The sequence below is a fragment of the Ochotona princeps genome, chromosome 7, assembly GCF_030435755.1.
Source record: "Ochotona princeps isolate mOchPri1 chromosome 7, mOchPri1.hap1, whole genome shotgun sequence".
NCBI classification, from domain to species: Eukaryota; Metazoa; Chordata; class Mammalia; order Lagomorpha; family Ochotonidae; genus Ochotona; species Ochotona princeps.
In genome coordinates, this window is record NC_080838.1 from 77,107,588 (window position 1) to 77,131,802 (window position 24,215).

The 24,215-nt window shown below is 37.0% G+C and overlaps 1 protein-coding gene across 4 annotated transcripts in view; it reads right to left on the reverse strand.

Moving 5' to 3' along the window:
• The window catches only part of ADGRL3 (adhesion G protein-coupled receptor L3), a 780,978-nt gene that overhangs the window by 582,581 nt on the left and 174,182 nt on the right, over nt 1-24,215 (reverse strand). For all 4 annotated transcript variants that reach the window (XM_058667263.1, XM_058667265.1, XM_058667264.1 and 1 more), the window contains exon 2: nt 24,097-24,161. The gene's annotated coding sequence lies outside the window, so the exon portion shown is untranslated. The remainder of the gene's footprint in view (nt 1-24,096; nt 24,162-24,215) is intronic.

Genomic DNA, 24,215 nt, shown 5'->3' on the forward strand with positions numbered 1-24,215 from the left:
CACAGACAAAAAGAAGTTAAATAATCTCTCCATGTTAACATTCATATCCTTTGATTCCTTATGAAAGATCAAACTAAATTTTAACCCTAAAGAGTCAGTCTGACGTTAAAAAGAAAAGTCCATGACAAGGTCTGGTGCTGCTGTGCCACCGCGTGGGACACCCATGTCCCATATCCGCTGTTTGTTGATAGGATTCTGATCCAACTCCCTGCTAATGCAACTGGGTGGCAGCAGATGGCAGCTCAAGTCCTTGGGCCCTAGTTCAGTTTAAAGATTTACATGTTTTATTTATTTGAGAGGCAGAGTGATAGAAATAGAGGAAGGGATGAGCAAAAGGAGAGAGAGGAGACAGTCTTCCATGTACTGGTTCATTCCTCAAGCAGCCACAATGGCTAGAGTTCGTCCAAAACAAAGCTAGAACACAAATCTTTTGTCCAGGCCCCTACATGATGTAGAGGCCCAGGCTGTTGGGCTGTCCACTATTGCTTTCCCAGGCACATTCATTGTGAGTAGGATCAAAGCAAAGCAGCTGGGAAATGAACTAGGGTCCATTAAGGATGCTGGAAATTCAGTGAACAACTTTACTCACTATGCCACAGTGCCAGATTTTTCAATTTTAATACTAAAAATTACACTTTTTCCTGATCAAAATATTGATTTAACAGTCATACTGCTTTTACAAATATTGTTAAAATGGAACTACAAATGAATAAGGTGACTGTTTCTAACAAAAACATTCAAGGCTCTACACAACTAGACTTCTTGGAAAACTTCACTTTGGATCATGTGGACTAGCGTTTATGGATTGTGAATTAATGAAGATATTTTTTACATCAAAAAATAAATTATGGATATAATGACAGATTAATATGGGAAGGGAAAGACTTAGATGAGACAAACATACATATCATTAACATTTTAACAAAATCGGATGTTTAGTAATTTTTTTTACAAGACATACCTTAGTTCTCATATAAAATACAATTAGAGAAACAAACTAAATTAGTCCATGCAATCTTACATCAGAATATATCACCATCATAATACCACTTCCAAATCATTGTTCTTAATGACACATTACAAATCAAGAAAATAAAATTAAGAAAATCCATTATTTAGGCTCTCAAGACAGTATCTTTAAGGTGAAAAATCAACAGCTTTCTACATTACTGTTGCTTATTTGAAACTAATTTGTAAGTACTGAAGCACTTTCACAAATAAGCTGAAGAGTGTAACAGACTTAGCAAGAGGCAACAGCAATTTTTTTTCCATAACACAAAAGCTCAGTGTTTTCTCATTGAAATTCCAAGAAAAAAAAATTTCCCTCCACTCAATTAGATTTGGATCTCATCCTAAAACCATACATATTCATTTTTAAAATATGAAAATGCATCATTACTAATCCATTTGTACTTTATATAAGTAGATTAAATAACCTAGGAGGATTTTTGCAAGGCTTCACCCAGAAAACCAGGCTAGAATCCAAAATCAGTCCTCCATATCTGTAAGGGCTTGAGAACAAAGACATGGCTTCTGGTAACCTGCTCTAAGAAAATGATGAATCCCTGCAGAGTGAGAAACAAGGCAAGGCTTCCCAAGCAGCCAAGCAGGGGGCAAGCAGGCAGCTAGCACCCGAGTCCTGCAAAGGCACAGGTGCAGGGTCAGTAAGCAGTGAACAACTGCCTTCCTGCCTTCCTCATTGGCCAGCTGGGCCCAGCAAGAGAGGGAGGGCCCAAGGCAGCAACCTCACTGAAGCTGACATTCACTGGAAGCAAAGAGAAGAAAAAATTCTACAAAAGGAATGCATGCCAGGGAATACAAGAATCCACTTAGTACGATCTTTAAGAAACTTCAGTTGGAAGGTGATTTTGGTCGACGTATATCTGAAATCCACAGATCTATTTAATAGTACTAGCTTCTTTACTTTAACATATATCTTTTAAAGTTTTTCTTTCCATCCCATTTTGACCCCTCATTTCTTGTTCCAGAAATAATGTAATATAGATTTATAATAATTTGTATTTAAACGCTTATTTTTCCAGACCCGGTCTTTGCCAATACAACCTACACAATGCCATAGGACATTAATTTATAATTTTAATTTCATGATTTACAAAGCATCCCTCCATTTATTTCCTCACTTGGCCATCTATCCATTTCCTAGTGAATTCATTTATTCATTTATAGAGTACCCATATTTATGCTTAAAAATGCAAGCCAAAATCATCTTTATAGCTTAGATGCACGCATTTGTACAACCAATGCTAAAGTATGCACAATATGTAATAGCCCATGCAGCCACCATCATTTCTTGGGATTGGCATTTCTATTGTCATTTTCCAGATCCTTAGGCTGCCCCAACGTGACGACTGAGAAACTGCCATCAGTCTTGAACAGAAGAGTGTGAAGCGCACAGATGTAGCTCCCTCTCTTTCATGAGGACACCTTTGTGGCCCCTATAGATGTCGTAAATCAGAAAATTACAACATCCTCAAGCCTTGAAGTCTGAAAGCATCACAGGCTTTAAAGAAAGAGAATTAAGAGATTAACTATTATCTTGATCATATTACCGCTACAGACTTTATTCAAATATTAAAGGGCAGGAAAAGTTTTCTCATTATTGATTTTGGAAAAAAATGTGAAAATTAACACTATATCTATTTCTTCAATGTCAAAGCAAATCATTTTCTTAAGCACTTTAGTGCTCTTTTTAATTTTGACTTTTTTTTTTCTTTTGGAGGCAAAGAGAAAGAGTGTGCACACCCACACTGTCAGGTACACTCTCCAGCTGCCCGTGACGGAAGGCACGGGTGCTCTCACGCCAGTCAGGACCCCACCACTGCAGTAATCATTACTGCCTCCCAGCTCTGCAACAGCAGGAATCTGGAATCTGTAACAGAGTCGGCCATCTAACCCAAGCTCTCTGACATGAACCATGGGGACCTAACAAGCTTCTTCACTCTCAAGCCAAACTCCCAATGCAGCTTATTCCTGGTGGTTCTAATCTTGAATTCCCATTAGAAAAAGGGAAACTAAAATTGTCTTTATTACTAATTCTTGAAACTATCGTAAACTCTTACAAGGTTCCACCATGTCATTTTAGCATTCATTATGAATTCGATCACTAGAACCAATGTGCAAAAGTAGCGGTGAATTACTTGTATAATTACTTTCCCAATTTAGAATGCCATAGGAATGCAATAAAGCTTACCCAAATCAGACTAAAGTCATCATAGCTGTAACATTTTATTTTGTTATTTTTAACCTTAGCTGTAATATAAAACCTTACACTCTCTTTTATGACAGCTGGGTTCACGGAATGATTTGTGGCATGCAGCATACTACTATTAGCTTAAGGAAATACCAATGACATCATTTAGCCATTATAGGAGATAAGCTCACCTGTTAAAGAACAATACTAACAGTGTTCTACCCTTTACTAAACTGGCATGTTGAGTAAGTTGTTCACAATATTTCTTTTACAAACACACTGCAGTTAAAATATTTGAATTAGCCTTGCTTCTCCAAACCTGAATGCATAATATTTCAAATATTTAATAACATCAATGATTTATTAACATATTATCTATCCAGCTATGCTTTAGCATGCAAGAAAAGGAAAAGGTTAAACTTAAAATAGTAAAAATCTGGAAATAATAACATCTTACTTGATAGTATGTAAAAACATCAAAATACAGATAACCTAAAAAATTTAAAATACAGCAGAAAGTCTGCATCTTTCCCACAGAAAGACATATCATAAATCACACTCATCATCGCCTACATGTATTTGCCACTCCTAAAAGGAACATGTAGTGCCTTTAAAATACACTGAGAATGACATCCTCAGGTTTTTCTCCAGTGTGGTAAAAAGCTCAGAGCATGACAAAGACAAAGTATTTAGTACAGCATTTTGCTCTCAGTTCGGATTAAATGCTTGGTTTCTCCACATCAGCTCTCTGATCCTCTGCAATCATTGAGTTCCATTTTCTCGGCTACCTTTGAGAAGCAAACTCAATCTGCTCTCACAAAGTAGATGTACAAAGTAAACAGTATTATATACAAATAGCAGGTGGCCTGGAGCTTTCTCAATAACTGTTAACTATTTTTGTTACGACTGTTTCTCCATCTCAGGGAATGAGTGGATGAACTCTTTGAGATTTGTTTATTCACACTACTAACTAAGACTTCTTTTCAAATGAATTTGGCTTAACTGAATGAAATATAACACAACCTTAAGTCCCATCTGCACATACGATTCTATTAGCCCTAGCATTCCAGGGACAACCAGATGTTAGATTAGGTAGATTAAAATGCAGTCTTTTTCACTACTGCTGACCACTACACAGAGTACTGTTATTATTTAAAGTTAGCATTTAATGTTATGAAAAACAGGCTTTGCATTTAGCATAATGACATTCCCGATATAAGAATTTGGCAAACAAGGTTTAAAAAATCTATGATTACAAATTTAAGCTTATTTTCACAAATAAACATACTTTTCCTAATAGTATGCCAATATTTAACACACAAATTCACATTTTTGTCTTAGGATTGTGAACAAGTCAATTCAAATGTAATACATGCTAGAAAAGTACTTGCTGTCCTGTTTGGCTTAATGAACATTTCTTATGCCACAAGAATGCTTAAGAAATGTATAAGTTTTTTATTGCCATCATAAATTTCAAACAAAAAAATCCCTATGGAAGTTACTACAGATGTATATAAAAATTAAGTAGATCACAACTAACAGTTAAGATTCAATGTCTAAGAGATTATAAGTTGTACCTCTTACAGAATCATGGCCTTAACACTGTGTGTGTATAAAACTATGCTAAGACTAGGAGATGTTATGCTTGTTTTCCTACTGGAATTTTTTACTGTAAAATCACAGCTGTTTTTCAACCTGTCACAATTTTTGAATTTATCAGAATGAGCTAAATCTCACTGGATTCAAGGAAATTTGACAATCTAACATAAGCCTAACTAGCACTCTATGAATTCCACCTCCTCGCAAAGAGATAAGCAGTCAATAGGATGATTTCTAGATCACACTTGGGAAATGGCTCAGCAAAGACCTTCAGACCAAGTAGAGTCAAATGCATGTACAGTCATCCCATCCCTTTACAAAGAGCTGTCTGCATGCATTCCTTTATGTTTGGTAACTGGTAATTTTCATGTCTATTTCAAATATTTTATATAGTCTTTTACAACAGCTCCTAGTAAAATACTAGAGTAGTAAAATTTGTTCAAGACATTATTCCATCATGAGTCTCACATGTTTAAACCAGTCTGTTAACAACATGAATGGATTTTCTCTTTGTAATCACACATGGTTTGCAAAGGGAAAAAATGAACATAATATTGATTTAAACTAAACTACTTAAACATAGTATCAAGATTTTTATATTTTATTCAGGACAGTAATAACAAATTGATACATTTGAGGAATATTCTCTCTTCTTAGCGGTAACACCCAGGTAGAGCATTCTCCATAGTAACAAATATTAAAGCCAGGGTAAAGAGGTGCCAAATGACATGGTTCTATGCCTTTTCAGGCAGACAGTGAGAGGTTCAATTGAATGGCATTTTACAGTCCACGCATTTACTCTTGTATTTTCTGGCAACTGGAAAAGAGCAAGGTACTATCACTCATTGTCGTATCAAAGCAGGGAGGATTACAAAAACATGCTCCCTACACTAAAAAGGCTTTTTCTCAAGCTGTTCCTTTTCTCAAGCACATTCTTCCCTGGTCCCCAGGGAGACCTTCTCTGACACTTCCAGGCTTAGTTAGAAGGTTTGTGTTTTGCATCCCACATCCTCATTATTATTACAATGTTCTTAAAAAGATTACTTCTTTCATTCTGAGAGGTGATTTTAGTTTGCTCTTGCACATTAATTAACGCAATTAGTTGAGTATGTCTCTCAGCACACACTGAGTGTGATGCCATACCACGTGTTCAATGATGCTATGCACTGAAAGGGGTCCCCTTAAAATTCCTATGTTGAAGCCTCAGCCATCACAACCTCAAAGGAACAAATTAAGGACAAATGAAGTCATAAGGCTTGCAAGGAAAATCCCATGCTACAATGTCTCTGATACCTCTGGGATTCATCTGTGTAGGTTCCTGTGTTTGCTTTTGTTTTTCAAAGCAACTCCTCCTCTAGGTCCCCACACATTAACTAGTTGTTCTAAAATTCAGTTCCATTCTGACTCCATCTACCTGGGATCACTGCAGACCCCACGGGACAGGTGCTCAATCCCATAAGACTGTCCTCCAAATTTCAGAGGCTGTCAGCCTTTCTTCAATGTGCTTCTGATTCATTAACTCCCATGTCCCTGCCTGGAGGTGGATAAAATGCGTTGCAACACTTAGACAACCAGTTCCTTTGAAAGATCACAGATTGATTACAAAAATGTATAACTGACGTGCCAAGGAAACAGGTGCACACCCGGAACAGGGACAAGGGGCTTTCCTAAGGAGCTGTCCAGCAGCAAAGCCCTCCTGGCACTTGCATGGGTGCTCAACCCCCAGGAGCTCTGAGAGCCCCGTCCATCCAGTTGCATGCAACCCTCACGGTACATGCATGATTGATTAAATCACTCTGGAATCACTGACTATTGCTAACTAGGTGGATATCCAAGCCATGTCACTTCTTACCAGATTCACTGGTTTCACTCTTTAATCACACAATGGAACTCTCTTGGAAGAATTCAAGAGTCTGGGACAATCCTGAAGCCTGAGCCACAAGCAATCGATTTGCCTCCAAAAAGACCTATGTCAATTCAGACATGCCAAAGGCTTTAGAAGCTGTATAAACAAGATAAATTACGTATTTCCTACTGTGTCACATGGGTGAAATAGTTGTCAATGTCCTTTTTTTAAAAAAAGATTTATTTATTTTGTATCGAAAAGTCAGAATATACAGAGAGGAGAGAAGATCATGCTTCTGATGATTCACTCCACAAGTAGACAGTGACGCAGAGCTGTGCCAATCCAAAGCCAGGTGCCAGGAGCTTCTTCTGTGTCTCCCACATGAGGGCAAAGTCTCAAGGCTCTGGGCAATCCTCTTCTACTTTCCCAGGGCACAAACAGGGAGCTGGATAGGAAGTGGGGCCATCAGGATTAGAACCGGTGGCCATATGGGATCCCAGCGCATGCAAGGCAGACTTTAGCAGCTAGGCTACTGGGTCAGGCTCCCATGCCCTTTTACAAGAAGAAATGCCAGAGAGCTCATTTTGTTCCCCAAACAGCCCCCCTCCTATTGCACACACTGAAGAAAAGCCAAGTAAAAAGGCAGTGCTGCACACGCCAGGAAGAGAGTGCTGACCAGGAAGTCAATGGGCCAGTCCTTCAGATGGGACTTAAAGCCTTCACGGCCATGAAAACAAGGAGTGTCCACCATGGAAGACGCCTACACAGGTGAACTCTGTAAGGCAGCATAAGTGAGTTAATCCAAGTGTAACTGTAAAGACTGGTTAAACGACTCATTGGACAAATGAAGACAAAGAAGGAATGAGTAACTGAAAAACATCTTTTCTTCCAAGTGCTTTAAACAGAGAGAGTGAGCAGTGTTTTATGTAACTTTCCAGCATTTTCCAGCTGTGATTCAGTCTGCTGTAGGAACAAAGAGGGACTTCTCTAACGCAGAAGTTTAGGCACAGAATTTGACATACTCTGCCCACTTCCTTCTACTCTTTTACCTGGGCACCCAAGCATGGAAAAGGAACAAGATTCAGGCATAGTATTCCACACTAAGCAATGCATTGTGACCAGCCCACCAAATGTGGTGTGCATGTAACCTGCTCTGCCTGAAAATGCTCTTCATGGACTCTAAAATCGTAACTGATTTTAAGTCTGGAATATTGCAAAAAATTCATGCTCAAGTATTAGTAGAGAAGTACAGAACTAACTTACCTGATCCCACATGGATTTTGACAATCTCATATGAATTTATTAGCCTGATTTAGAGATTAAAATTTAGATATCTTGTATATTTAGAGATTAAAATTTAGAAAAATTGACTTTGTGAAGAACAACGAAGATGAGCAACTTTTCATTTGACTAAATTTACAGCTCTTCCCTGTATTCCTGCCACAGTCTTTTATCTGTTGTTTTTAACTTTTGCACTTTTTTGGCATTTGCTGAACTATTTATTTAGGTAAGTATTGAGTCTTTGACTAGCACGTAAGCAGTAAATGTTACTTCAAAAATAACAAGAAATTGGAAAACAAGTCATTACATCATAGAAGTCTTGAAACTTATAAATTCAGCTGATGACAAACCTAGCAAAACTTTTTTTTTTAAATGATAATAATTGCTCAGTAAACACCACCACAGTGCATGGGAAAAAATCCTTATTGGAGCAGGCCTAATCTGTTGCTACCATACAAACATTTCCCATGTAAACTGACGCATGTTTGTAATGGCATGAAACAACTATTTTCCAGGACATACCAAATATTAAATTTCCATAAAAAAGAAGCAGGAATGTAACAGAATGGTTTAATAGTCACCTTGACTATTTTCAAAATAAACACATCTGCCTTTGGCGATCAGTGGCTCCAACTGCTTTCCTCTGCGACAATCTTTTAATGGATCAGCGCCCGACACCCTCTGGACCAGTCAGTCGCATTTCTCTCTCAGCTCTCTTTCCATGTTTGTGAGCAAAATGGACTTAAAATTGAATTTTTACTGGCGTTTTCGGTCCTAATATTCAAAATGAAAATTGTAAGCAAAAATCTCAGAAGTGCATCTACCACATTTTCAAGAACATTTCCAGGGAAACAAACATTCTCTCCTTTCACATGAATTCTCCCAAGTTCCTAAAGTCAGATGTTGCAGTTGTTTTTAAAATGAAAAAAAAATGGAATAAATTTTCTAAAAAGCAAAGGGCACTATAAAAATCATTTAAAATCAAATGAAAACAGAACACCCACATGAAAATTTTAACAGGCCGTTCAGTTTCCTGTGCCAACACGTGATATACCATTAAGCAAATATAATTAAGGACCAGGGAACTGTACTTTTTTGGGGGGGGTAACTTCAGCTGCACATATGGAGTATTCCGTTTCACTTCTGGTTTACTTTCTTTTAATCAAAGACCCCCACTGTAATGCCTTCACACAGGGCTCAGTGTTGTGGTTACCATGGAAACCATAACTCTGAATGTCCTAACTTGTGTGATTAAAATTTAACACAAAGTAACATTGATAGTCCCTCCATTTCCACTGCCACCAATGTCCAATTCTAATTAGCAGCACAATGACGGGCTTGGAAGGAAAAAGCTGTGACTGCGATAGCTTCACTTTGCTGGTGATTCCCAGGGACTCTGCAAAATAATATATAGGGATGCTTCTCTCCACAAAGTGTCTGCTTTAAACACAGGAATTATTTCTAGCAGACTTTCTCATCACCTCCAGAAATTAAGTACACATTTTTTCCCTTTTTATATACTTCAAGGGCTCCTTTTTCGAAAATTTTCTATGGCATGAATCTGATGAAGAATATTTTTTTGTTTGTCTAAAATCATGGTATAAGGCTCTAAGCTAATAAAATGAAACTACAGGACATTTTAATTCCTCAGATCCACTTGAAATAAATTTATTCATTCCTATACTAATACTGCAATCTTCAACATGGAATTAACCCTTCCAGATATATTACCCATGAAGATGCAGCATCGAGAGAACCGTTTTATATAACTGGAGTCTAAACATTCAACAGAATCATTTCTCCTTTCTTCCTTTTTTTTTTAATGAGCACTCTAGCCAGAGCTGATAAACACTCAGCGCTCCATTAAGGAAATATATGCTCTCTTGCTGATTATTTTGATTTGCTGAAAATTATATTGTCTCAGGGGCATACTTGTACAGATCGTGTGCCCTGGTACTCATTGCTTCTACTCATACCTAAGTATGAATTTATTACATTAGTCAATACAACATTTTAAATCTGGAAATTACAGTCTGTCATTCCGACCGAGATCCTTGGTCGGAATGAGCAAACATGAACGGCATTCCTCGTCACTCCTGAAAGCTGAAGGAGAATTCAAGTTTATAGGGCAAGACCAAAGATTCAAATATTAACCATTTAACATCAGAAGAGGCTAATTAAGCATTCATTATGTAATGATCTCAATTCGCGGGGTAAAAATCCACAAGTGATGTCTTCAAGGCCTGTGGTATGAGAGCCACCATGGAGTATCACATGTTCATTTACAGTCTTTAATTCAATACAAATATATTACTTTACTGAAACCTCTCTCTACCTTTATTTACACATTTAAATAACTCAAAGATATAAACTCCTTACAGAACCGATAAACTCGACCTCATGATCTGATGGACTTAGACTAAAATGATAAAATTAGGATAAACATAAATACTTTTATTGTACATGATTGCATGATAACTGGATTTGTGCCAGGTAAATTTTATTTCACACTGAATACACGCTTTTAAGGGCATATCAATAGCAATGATACACGCTTTAGTTGTTGGGATTAAACTAGTCCATGTTGTCGCTTACTGATAAACACTAACTTCTGCTCTGAAACACATTTAAAAGTTATCTCTATCCTACAGAGCTTTATATATTTGATTTAAATGTTACATAGCTGTACCTCAAGATGCCAGCACTGAGGGAAGCAAGAAGTATTTCCTTCCAATGTCATTTCGACTTTAGAATACATAATAATTTTAAGGATGTCTGACTCCACAGACAACTTTCATATCCGTAGACTTTCTGCTTACAAGCACGGGATTGTGCTGTCCTACAAATGGTCCATTCAGGACTTTAACGTCTAATTAGAACATGTGTTTAATTCAAGTGACCCTGTTGTAAGTTACTTGTTCTGTTGAAAAAACAAAGAATGAAGGAGAGAGACCCAAGGCACTGTGTTGGGATGTGGCAAGGCCATCACACGGACAGGTGTGGAGGAAGACACACATGTAAACAAGAGACAGGAGAGGTGGTGCTCTGCAGCAGAGGTTCCCTAAGTGGAATTTAAAGATTAGGGAACAGAAGAAAGCAAAATGGCATGCAGCAAAAGCTAGGCAGATCAGGGAAAGATGACTCTACCAAGCAGCATTGAATCAGGTTAAGTTGCAAGACAGGAATTTCAGGAACTAAAACTGCTAAACAATTAAACCTAAAATAAAATTCTTTTGTTTACATAAGCAATAAAATCTTTTTTTCAAAGATTTATTAATTTTACTTTGAAGTCATAGCTACACAGAGAGAGGGAGAGAGAGAGATCTGCCAACCTTTAACAGCCAGGTCTGCCACGTGGTCAAAGGAGCCACAGCCTTAGGCCTTCCTCTGCTCCTTTTCCAAGACCTTTAGCAGGGAACTAGCCCAGAAGCAAAGCATCCAAGACTCAAACCAGAGCCAATAGGAGAGTCAGAACCACAGTCTGTGGATTTCCTTGCTACGCCACTGTACCAGCCCTCCCACCTCCGCCGCAACCCCTTTAAAAATATCTTAATGAGGAAGACGGCATTCTTCAAGTTGGACTGTGGTGCCATTAATTGCCACATTTATAAAACTCATAACTGTCACTCCCTGGTATTTAATGAAAAGTATATCGGTGCTTTTCAAATCATTTAAATTCAAAATCACACATTATTTTTCTTTTCATAGTGTGTCCTAAACGATTATGACATTCACTTCAAAATTCTTGCCTATATCACAGAAAACAATGAAAATTTTTCAGCGTTACAGTTTCTGGGATTCACTGCTCGATGATGTGGTTCTGAAGGTAAAGTACAATGTACTAAAACAAATGCCATTCTGTGATCTCATCATTCAGAGACTAGCCTGCCAGCTACACAAGAAGTCTTCTAAACTCATACTAAAAATGGTTCCCTCCAGAAGTTTCTACAGAACCTGTTTATAAAGTTCAGACTCACTTCCCTTTTCACCACGCAGAACACAGTGCCTCTTGAATGTCTATTTGTATGCCTTATCAATTATATTTCTTGCATCTAGAATGATCATTGAAGTAAATACAAATAGGTAGACTCTAGCGTTCAAATTTTCAAATATTTCTTTGAAGAAATAATTCTTAGTGATATGGATTAAATAGACTACAGGTAGTGTGAGAAGTCCAGGCCTGGAGATTTAAATCACTGACAGATTAACCACTCCTACGCTTTACTCAAAAGTTTCCAAAAGAAATTCTGATGAGGGCATACAGCAAAAAAAAAATTGTGGAAAAATGAAATATATGTTTGTTTCAGTATAAAAAATATTTTTAAATCCACCCTCCAGTAGAGTCTTCAAATAACTCACAATGTGTATTATTTATATATATATATATGAGTTTTTTTTTGTGTGTGTGTGTGTGTGTGTACAGAAAGTGTTTCCATCCAAATGAATTATCTTTGAGTTATCCATCCTCCAAGATTTTTTGATGCTTCTTGCCATGTATAATGTGTAGAACAGAATAGGGCTGGTCTCCACCCATGTCTAACAAACGCCAGAATGTGGGATAAGCATGTGGTGCCAAAGGGAGAGAGAAGGAATACAAAGAAATAGAAGAGACAACCAGAAAAGCCTTTCCAAGGTCGACTGGGTAAGAGTCTGACAGCAGCAACATGGCTGGAAGTTCCCAGCATCCCCCTTCTCCTCCATCTCTGTCCACATCTGCCCATCTCATCTCCCCCTTGGAAGCCTTTCGGAGTGTTTGGTCAGCAGGAAAATGAGCTGAAAAGATGCAACTGCACTCAGCCTATCCCATCCCTGAACTTCTTTTTCTGTAAAAAGAAAAAAAATTACTTAGGATGATGGTGAAACGCATTTAAAATGTAGAACGGTTATGAAGTAAACAAATGAAAACATGTCAACAGCAGGAATAAAACACAAACCAAATTAATGGGTGAAGAAGCCAAGAAGAGTTTGCTGTCTCGAAGTGCTAACTTTAGGGGCTGGCATTATGGCACGGTGGGTAAAGTCACCACCTATAACATGGCATTTTATAGGAATACTGGTTTGAATCCTAGCTGTTCCATTTTCTTTTTTTTTCTTTTTTTTAAGATTTTTTAATTATTATTGGAAAGCCGGATATACAGAGAGGAGGAGAGACAGAGAGGAAGATCTTCCGTCCAATGATTCACTCCCCAAGTGAGCCGCAACGGCCAGTGCTGCGCCGATCTGAAGCCGGGAACCAGGAACCTCTTCCAGGTCTCCCATGTGGGTGCAGGGTCCCAAAGCTTTGGGCTGTCCTCAACTGCTTTCCCAGGCCAGAAGCAGGGATCTGGATGGGAAGTGGAGCTGCCAGGATTGGAACCGGTGCCCATATGGGATCCCTGGCGCGTTCAAGGCGAGGACTTTAGCCACTAGGCCACGCCACTGGGCCCTAGCTGTTCCATTTTCAGTTCAGCTCCCTGTTAATGCATGTTGGAAAGAAGCATAAGATGGCCCAATTATCCCACACAGGAAACACAGGAGTAGCTCCTGACTTCAGTTTGGCCCAACTTGGGGTACTGTGGCCATTTGGGTAGTGAATCAGAGATAGAAAACACTTTGTATATCTAATTCTCACTCTCTCAATATTTCTGTCTGTTAACTCTGCCTTTCCAATAAGCTAAATATTTAAAATGTTCAAATTTTATGCAAAGTTCAGTAACAATCACTAACTGATGTAAAAAAATTTCTTATTTCCTATGAAAGAGAACTGCTAGAAACGATATTATTGTTATAATATTGCCCAATTTATTATACCTGCAATATTAACAAGATAAAAAATGTTATTCCACTAAATCAAAGTGTCACTTTTCTTATGCAAATAATAATTAATATCTTCTTTACCAGGTTGATTAGCCAGCATTCTTGTTTGTTTGTTTTACCAATAACGAAATTCTTAAGATGTAAGAGAACGCTGGTCCTCTTGGTGGGGAAACCAGGAGAGGCCAGAGGCTATATTGAGGGAGAGTCATACAGTTATGCTAAAAGCCTGGCAGTGACTACCACAGCTCAGTTTCTTCATCAACTCTCTTGCAAGAACTACCTCCCTAGGGCATTTTCCCAGAGATCTGGCCTCCCTCTAGATCCCTTCCTAAAATCAACAACTGGATAAAGTTTCCACACTGCTAGCACAAAACTATAGGTTTTAAACTTCAATGTCTGTTTGCCTTTGGGAACTAAATCGATTCAAACACATAATACCAGGTTAATGGACTATTTAAAGAATTACATGAAACAGATTTCACAGTACTCAGATCAAAATCGACACTCACTGAGGGTTTCCTGAACATTAATTTGAATGTGTTAAGTACCAAAAAGACCGAAGTACTACTGAAGTACATATTAGTGTCAATTTATAGACGAATATATTTGTTGTAGAAACAGTAAATGTATAATAAATGTATAGTATTCATATCATACATTAATAGTAACAGTAATATAGATGTTTCTTATGAATGAATTAAACATGTGGAAAAACGGGAGTGACTGAAACCAAAATTTTGTTGGTTTTTCAACATTTCTATCTGAGCAACACAATGTATTTGTACAGATTAAATCCATTCAAGAGATAAAATGCCCAAACACCTTGGTTACATTGAGTCAGTTCAACAATGTTCCATCCCACGAGAGTCAAAAGAACAATCTCTCTTTTCAGATAAATAGCTAATCTCTCATTATTTAACTTGTTATACAAAGATATTCCAAAATTCATAGACAACAAAATAAAACAGTAATTCATGCATAACTAGTCATTGCCATGAGTTCGTTGAAAATTAAAAATTATGTACAAATTAACTTTATTTATTAATTTCAATTGCCACACAAACTTCTGAAGTATCTGTATATACCTTCCCAAAAAAGTTAAGGAACACAACCATGAATTCCTCCTTGATTTAGTGGATTACAAAAGGAATAAATAAATATTTTGAACATAGGATTTTTGTTATTGTTAAGAGCTGAAATGTACTGACCTAATTTAGTTTGCATTCTAAATGTATTCAACATGATTATGCACAAAGGGAAAACTCCACTTGCCTTTACTGTATTAAAAGTTCATTTTCTCCTGTAACTAAACAAGTCTGTTCCGAATGATGTATAGAAACAATGCAGGAAGCATTTATGTTAAAGGCACACTTATTTTTGGTTATGTTCTTATAACTACAAAGGCACTGGTAAATTTGATGGAGTCTTTAATATCTTATCCCATCTATTAGCATTAATCCAATGTGCTCTTGCAAAGGTTGAGATAAAATACCTACTAATGTCACTCTCTCCAAACTAACAATTGAGTTACTGCCTTCCAAGCCAGTATTTCCCACACAGTTTTTTTTTATTAAATCTGCTCCTTGATATTCTACTGAACTCAGTGTCAATGAAGACATTTTCAGATATCTTATTATTTTCTCACCTATTTCAAATAGGCTACAATTGGCTACTTTTAAATGAAAATTTTAATCTGCTGTGATATGTTGCCAGATGACTCAAAAGCCTACTAGAACAGCATGTATTTATTGCATTCATTGTGCAAGATTAACAACATAATATTGAGTATGTTCAAACTGTGGCTAGAAAATATTTCAGCAGAAAGAATGCACCTGAAATAACACAGTAAAGTTGTTAGAATGAATCTGTCTAACCTTATTCAAGGGGTAAGCTTTCATTAGTTCTATATACAACACAAGTGTTACAATAGGTTTCTCTATCCTGGCCTTATTAGAAATTCTTTTCAGAGATGGTATCACAGAGAATGACGGCTGTAATATTGACTGACAAAGACATAATGGTCAGAAACATTTCATTTTGCTTCATTACCATGCCTAGATAATATTAAACTTTTTACTTTCAACCATTTATCTCCGGATTATCCATAAATAGACAATTCAAAAACTGGCCAGTCAAATGTGTTTAATTCAGAATGGCACTAAACTGAAATGAAAAATAATCCATACACATCATTTGATAAACAACATTGAGAATTTTTTCACCTGTGGCTGAAAATACTGAGACACATTTAACAAGATGTGTTAGTCTACAAAATCGGTTTCTTCATTTAGCTCCACAATGGAAGGAAACTTTACATGATTATACATGCATTAGTACCAAAGTTTTATAAAATCTTACCACTCACAATTTTTGGCAAGAAAGCCCAGAAACAACTGCTTTGTTCCATTACATTTCCATGAGGCAATCTGAGAAGATACTCCCCAGGAACTAAATTCTGTGGATAAACATTTGCGCTAATTGCATTATTCCTCTAAGAACACTGCAAGGCAACAGTAGGCCAAGTCAAGAAATCCAATTTTTTTTTCATTTTTTGTTGTTTTCTTTTTCGGAAACAATTAAATTCTCCTCCAATAAAGCATTTTCAAAATCCAGAAAAAAATAAACTTCAGATTGAACAGATAACATTATAAAATGAAATCATTTAGGTGCAAAATTTATAATGTTTGAAAAAGTTTGGTCCTCCAGGGAAAATTGATCTTACAGGTTCACATATCACCAGGTTATACGAAAGCGAAGTGCAAGTAACTCAACAAGTTCATCAAGGCTCTGGAAGCTGTGCTTGGGAAGATGCACAGAACAGTAGAGCAGTCAGTTCCCTGGGTCCACCTTAGGCTTCTTACATGATGACTTGATCTCACTTCGTCATCCCTCACAATCCCATCCCATCCTAACCTTCACAAGAACTGCATCCCACGAACATCTGCCTCACTAGGAAATACAGACTATTTTGAGGGTCACTTTGTAGAAATGGTCACCTTAGCACATGCCAACATTTCCTCTTTACACAATACCAAATCATCTAGGAGCACTGCATTTTATCCATATAGATAACCAAGGAATAATCTAGTCTAGCCCAGACCATTTTCCCGAGATGTCTCTATTTTGTACTCGGTACTAAATTTCTTTTCACATGCTAGTGATTATTCAGGATTTCCCAAGGCCTTTCATTCAGAACTAATTTCTCACTTTTTTCTCTGTTAGAGTATCTGGTATATTATCACACTGCTGGTTGTACTTATTTCTGTATTCCCTCCTAGTCTTCGATTTTCTGCAACTCAGAATAACATTATTATTCCAGATCACAGCAGAAGCCTCTGCGTTGATGCACACCAGAGGCCACTATGGTATACACTAAGCAGGGTTTCTCAAATTAAGCCTGGTGTATTCTTTATTCTTCCTAATGACTTACAGCAACATTCCTGAGCATTTTATAGATGTTATTAGGACAGACACGTGACACAGCAGTTAAGACATGTCTTCGGATTCCTGTATCCTCTAACAAAGTGTCTGCTTGTCAGCTACCAGCCCTGCTCCCCGCTCAGGTCCTTGACACCTTGAATTCTGGAAGGCAAGAGTGATGCTCTGAGTAGTAGGATCCCTATCACTCATGTAGAAAAAGTGGATTTCGTTCCTGCTCTGGCTTGGGCCTGCGTCCTATTTCCCGTTCTCTCAATCCATTTAAAAAACAAAGATGAGTTTTTGAAACCCTTTACTTAATAACCTAATAATGCTGCACATTAAGCAAATAGGAACAAAAGGAACATTATAATTCTCTCCTTATATTTAAATGCCTAAGTTTAAAGTTATTTTGCAAATATGCAACCTATCATAAATAAAGTTTGTTTTTTTTTTATAATGAAGTCTGTGTCTCATAATTACGGAGAGGCACCAATGACAGAACTTGCTATTAACAACAGAAATTTTGGAGAGAAAATTTCAATTCTTAATAACAATTCTTAATATCAATTCCTAATCTCTAACAACAATTCTTAATGTCAATTCTTAATCTCTAATATTTAAAATCAGGACACAAATTTACATTCTTCATATTTTTGTTAACTGATTTACAACTAGAATTTCTTCAAATGTTAACCTTTGAGTATTATTAGAGAATTTATTGATCATATCATATTCAAGTCATCTGGAAAACTGAGTAGATTCTTTTCAAGTCCCAAATTCATTTTTCAATACCACAAGTAATTTTAAAAGCATTCAATTTCATATATCTTAAACTTCTGACTGCGCTCAATAACACAAATTTTTCCCTTTCATGATCTAAGATCACCAAAGAATTGCAACATCACATATTTTGCAAGTAAGAAAGTCCTTTATGGATGAACTACTGCTGCCCTCACTAATTGGACAAATGAGAATTCTACAACCCAGAGAGAATAGCCAACACGCCCTGGGTCTCACAGCAAGTTAAGATAATAGCTGGTAAGTAGAGATAACATGACCTAGACCCAAGGCTCCTCCTAACAGAAATAATGTTTGTGCATTGGGGCAGCTGAGTCCCTTCAACACATGGAGAATTCATATGTACTCATATCATATATCTGCTATGTATAATATGTATCATATCATATACCCACCATGCTGTATTGTGATGCTGTATCCACGTTTCAAATTCAAGCTCTGTTTTTATCATTATCACTCTCTTGCAATTGCATAACGTTTTGTTAGAACAAATTTCTTAGCACCTATTACAAATCATTGTCTCCATGAAGGCCTTTTCTATGCCAAAGTACCTGAGAGGAACTTTAGTTTAGAGGCAATGGGGGCATGTCACAGCCAATGAGAAATGAATGAAGCTGCAGTCCCACTGATCATGGATTCTAAGATCATTCAGTGTAAGAAGGAGGGCACACTCAAGAAACAAAATCAACCACTAAGGAAGGAAAAAATCACAAATGTGGTGATTTTTACACAAACAATACAGTGTTTCTATTGAAACACAAAACTCAATAAATCAGGCCCTACCATAAGACAAGTGTTAATTTTTTTTTAAATCCAGCACTTGAAAAAAGCTTCTGTGCCGCACAAATATATGAGATACTAATGGCACACTAAGGAGAAAGAGTCACAGGAACAAAACATACCATGGAAATCAGGGAAAGAATAAAACGATGAGTATATACACTCAGCACAGGACAAAACAATGGCACCAAACGGATCACAACCTTTGTCCACACACACACACACACACACACACACACAAACACACGAATGCATCTGACAGCAACTTACTGTCCACAAAATCCAGAAACAATCCAATGTTCTTGAACAGGTAGAGAAATGCACACTGAGATATCCATAAAGTGAAACATCAGTCAGCAATACAACATGAATAGGACATTACCTTCTCAAACAGGGACAAGTCTCAACAGCATAAACTGAGTAAAGCAATTCTGCTTTTGTCATCTGTAGTATTAGACACTCTGACAAAATTAAAAATACAAGAATAAATGCAAGACTACACATTATAGTCTTAGTGGCCAAAACAGAATGTGACTGGAAGGAGCAATGGAAAATATTCCCAGTGATCAGACGTCTTGCATCTGCACGGCAGTGATAATTGCAGTTTTCTGAAAGTCAAATTCCACAAAGTAGAACCAATTATAAGCACATCTACGAACAGGCAGTAGCTGTGCTTGCATACGTATAAAATTGTGCTTAAATACATCATTCAAAATTTGTCATTCACAATTCATAATTTCAAATGTCTTTGTCCAATTAAGATATAAATGTAACTATTCAAAAAAAAACCCTCCTCAAGAAGAAAAGCAGAAAAAAAATCAATACCCAATATCCACTGCTTCTAGTTTGGACATGAAATAGCAATCTATAAACACTTATGTCTTAGGACAGATCTCTTTTTAATATAGTTCTAATGCCATGGGCTACCAGTAGCAGTGGGCAGTTTAAGATCAAGCAAATGTAATCAAATATAAAAAGCAAAACACAAGATTTTCATAGGACTGCTGCTAGTTCAGAGGTTGAACTCTTGTTGTAATAAAAACTAATGAAAGGTCAGCATCAAAGTTAGTATTGAAAATACACAAAGTTATAATACAAAAATGTAATAATTTTTAAACACTGCAAATTCTAGTTACTTGAGTAAACTTTCAAGGGACGTATCAGTGGCGAGAGCGCTCCACAGCAAAAGTATCACCAAAGCACAGTGAGCAGTTGGCATAATTGATCTTTGTAGGTCTATGTTAAAAATAGGTTCTATTGTTTGCTTTGGTGAGTAAACAATAGGCTTGCTCTTACGTATATTCATTTGCTGTTCATTGCTTCATAGCCTGTTCTGGTTTTATTGGGAGTTGGCAGTTCTGGCTTTCCTCAATGACTGGCAGCTATCACTCCAATGTCAGCCTCATGTTTATGCAGATTTCCAAAGGTTACCATTTATGCATGTAAATTCTGAAGGGCATTAAACTACACAGCTGACAGATTGTGACAGCCACTCTATCTCCAAGAATGGAATAAGGAGGAATGACTGTCTGAATAATTAATGTACCTGTATTCTGCCCATGGTCAGTTTTTACATCCTATACAGTTTCTTTGTTGAAATTAATCAGAAAATATAATTGCATAGCACATCAATACTCTAAAAAAAACATTTTGTACACAGCAGAGAAAAAAAAAAGGAAAATAATTAGTGACCTTTGGCTTAAGGTTGTTATACTTGTACAACTACTTCTCCCTAGTGATGAAAATTAACATCCAAGTATAGATGTTATTCTTTTTTTTTTTTTTAAAGATTTATTTTATTTTCATTACAAAGTCAGATATACTGAGAGGAGGAGAGACAGAGAGGAAGTGGAGCTGCCGGGATTAGAACCAGCAGCCATATGGGATCAAGGCGAGGGCCTTAGCCACTAGGCCACGCTGCCGAGCCCTAGATGTTATTCTTCAAAATATATATATATATATATATTTAAAAATATCATATCACTACTTCTGTAAAACAAACAAACGTGAACTCGAGAGAACACAATATTCTGCCCATAATAAAGTTCAGTAAAAGCCACCACCACAAACTGGCTGCCAATCTAGAATCCAAGTTATATCCTTGATGTCAACTTCCCACTCACCACTAAAATGCAATCAGTCACTAGAAACTTCCAGCTTCACTTGCAAACATTCAGACTCACGCCACTACCCAATGTTTAGTGTTGATTCAATTGGGTCTTACTTGCACCTCAGCCGACTGACGGCTCATCTTTCCTTAGTAATCCACTTGTCCCCAATCACATAGTCATTCATGATGCATGCAGAGCTATCTTTCTAACATAGAAATCTATGATCAAGGCCAATGGTAGCAGAGATAACAAATACATTAAAAACAGAAATTAAACAGACGCTATCAAAGAAAATGTTCACCATACAAGAAGTAGTGGAAATTATGCACAGTGCAAGGCTATGTATGGTCTGGGAAAACCACAGCAGGAAATGATAACGAAGGGCTAAGTCCCAAATAAAATGCATAGGAAAGCTGTCATCAGGAGAAAACATGTCAGCTCTAGAATCAAGCCTGGTGAATCGGGGGACACTATGACTGCAGAGTATCCCAGCAGGGTAAGGTTGTCAGGGAGCTTGGCCTGGTGAATTCTTCAAATGTCAACGAATCCAGACCAGCCAAAGTTAGACTGGAAACGGAACAGATCTGTGACCGTTGCACAACAGAAACAGTGCAACCATGAAAACATCTGGGAGAATGCAGTAATTATCCAGGCAGTAACAGACCCATTTTTGGAGCAATGTAACAGCCCAGGAGGCCCAGATAAAAAGCCACAGACAGCATGCTGAAGTGTGTTTAGCTTATGAGAAAGAAAGTTATGAGACCTACTCCCAGGACCTGTGCCTATGGGATTAAAATAAATAAATAAATAAAAATGGATCCACTATCAAAATTTTGTGAATTGCATATTTATAAAATGGCTATCTATGGAAACATATTTATTTATATGATGCGTAACTCAATTTAAAAATAAGAAAACAAATATCAAAAATTCAACAGGGTTAAACAAACATATTCTCCAGAGATTGAGTTTTGAAGACTTACAGACTTTAATTTTTGTTCATTTATTTGAAAGGCAGTGAGAGGGAGAGAAAGGGGAGAGAGAGAGTACTGATTCATTCCCTAAATGACTAAAAAGGCTGAGGTTAGGCCAGGTCAAAGTCAGCAACATGGAGCACCAGGGCCATCACTCACTGCCTCTCTGCAGCCATGTCAGCAGGGAGCCAGGAATGGAAGCCGAGCTGTGAGTCAAAGGCATCACTTAGATGAGGAGTGCAAGCGTCCCCTGTCCTGTTAACCGTGTCAAAGTAAGAGCCCCAGAATGTATTTTAAACCATTTCTTTCTTTACTGTTACTTTTCAGAAAAAAAAAAAAAGACCAAGAAAGAACTCACACCCCAACCCATGCCTCAAATGCCAGTAATTTCCAAAGGCTCAGCCAGGGCCAAAGCTGGGAGAAAGAAAGTCCATTCAAGTCTCCCAACTGAGAGGCAAGGACCCAACATTAAGCCATCACCCCTGCATTCGCCGGTTTGGGTCAGAGGGAAGCAGGAACTTGGAGCACCAGCTGGAAGAGATCCTGGGCACCATAACCTGAGACTCAGGTGTCCACTCAGTCCGAACATAAGCCTCATTTATCTCTAAATGCAAATTACCATGAGGAGAGACTCTAAAACTGTGATACAGAAATGTATGGGTAGAAACCCGGGTTTCATCCTGACAAAGACTTTTTTTTTCATGACCTACTGCAAAATTATGCTACCTAAGTCATATCTTGAAAATGACTGAGCAAATACGTCACCCCTTAGACATAACAAAAATGGCAACTCTACATTGGCCATCCCTTTTCTTGTATACTCTACTCCTAGATGAGTTTGCAAGCCTGAAATAGCTCATTCCCATGTCACTATCCCAATAACATCTCTGCGTAAGTCAACATTTCCAGGAGGTTTTTAAAAGCCTGCAGGAATAGTGAGGTCTCCCACCTATTCCTCCTTAGAAAATGTCATTGGGTCTTTCATAGTGTGTGCAACATCTTAGAGCAAGCTCTTTCACATCAGCTTTCAATACATCCAGGGCAAGCACATCTATGCCTTGCTTGGATCAATAGGAAAAAATAAAAGGAATGTCTGAATAAAGTGTTAGCTAATTCTTTTGCTTCATAGTGCTAAGGACTAAATAAGCCATTTGTTATTGAACAAGGTAATAATGTTTTGAATATTCATATGTTAATGTATAAATAAACTATGAAAGCCAAGCAAGAAAGTACAACATATCTGGAAAATAGTAAAAAACTTTTTTATAAGTGTTTCTGAAACTGGAGAAAAAAGCTGTGACAAAGAAATTAAGGTTAAAAATAGTTAACAGAAATAATGCCTAAGAAAAAGAATATTGCCTCCAAAGCCATGTGCAGTGTTTCCATAGTCTTAAGTCATTCTGTATCATTAAAGCAAAAAACAGCAAAAATCAGTAACAATGGTTTGCTAACAACTCATAATACATACAATTAAATAAACATTCAATAGTAAACAAACACACATCATTTTAATGTCCACAACTATATTAGAAATTATTTTTACTTTTAAGCTGCGTATGCTAAATAATTTACATTCTAACTATTACAAAGCCCTTTACCTGAAATTTACTTTTGTAGTTTCAAGAAAGGAGGAAATTCGAACTTCACTTCTGACAAACATAAAGGTCTGCTTTGCTTTCTACAACTTGCTAGGGTAGATGTGAAATACGCGAGTAAGGTTTAAATCCTTGAAATCTTTTATGTTGCACTCTGTATTTTTCATGGAGACAATACTTACAATTTAGTTTTATTTCATTAAACTTCTTGCTGAACATGTTTCCTAATGACATTTAGCATTGCAGGCTGGTAAAGAAGAGCAAATGACTAAACGAAGCAAGGATGACTTGGATAAACGGTGTGAGTGCACACTAAGCATCTGAAATCTGAGCATGGTTATTTCATCAGGTAGGAAACCCAGCCTGAACCTTTCCTAACAGCCCGAGAGCTTCCAAAGTGTGACACTTTGCTTTTCATACAGCTGAAGTATACTTCCTCACAAAGACAAATATTTTTAATGACAATATTGGTAAGTCCCTCAAAACATATCAAATTATTTGTGGAAGTTACATAAAAAGAAATACCAATACATCTTATAAAAACAAAATTTTTTTTTAGTAACTTACTCAACATCATGCCTCATTTTCAATGCAATTAAGGACTCATAAGGGCATTTACCATCAAACATATTAAATGCATTTTGAAACCACTGATTATAGCTGTCAATAATAATCTACTATTTACCTTCATTGGTTCTTGAATTGCTAGAAATCCATGGTTTTTTCCCCTCCAATTCAGTGAATTAATTTCTGTAGAAAGAAAACATAAAAGTTTTAATTAACTAATGAGAAAAGATATGTTCT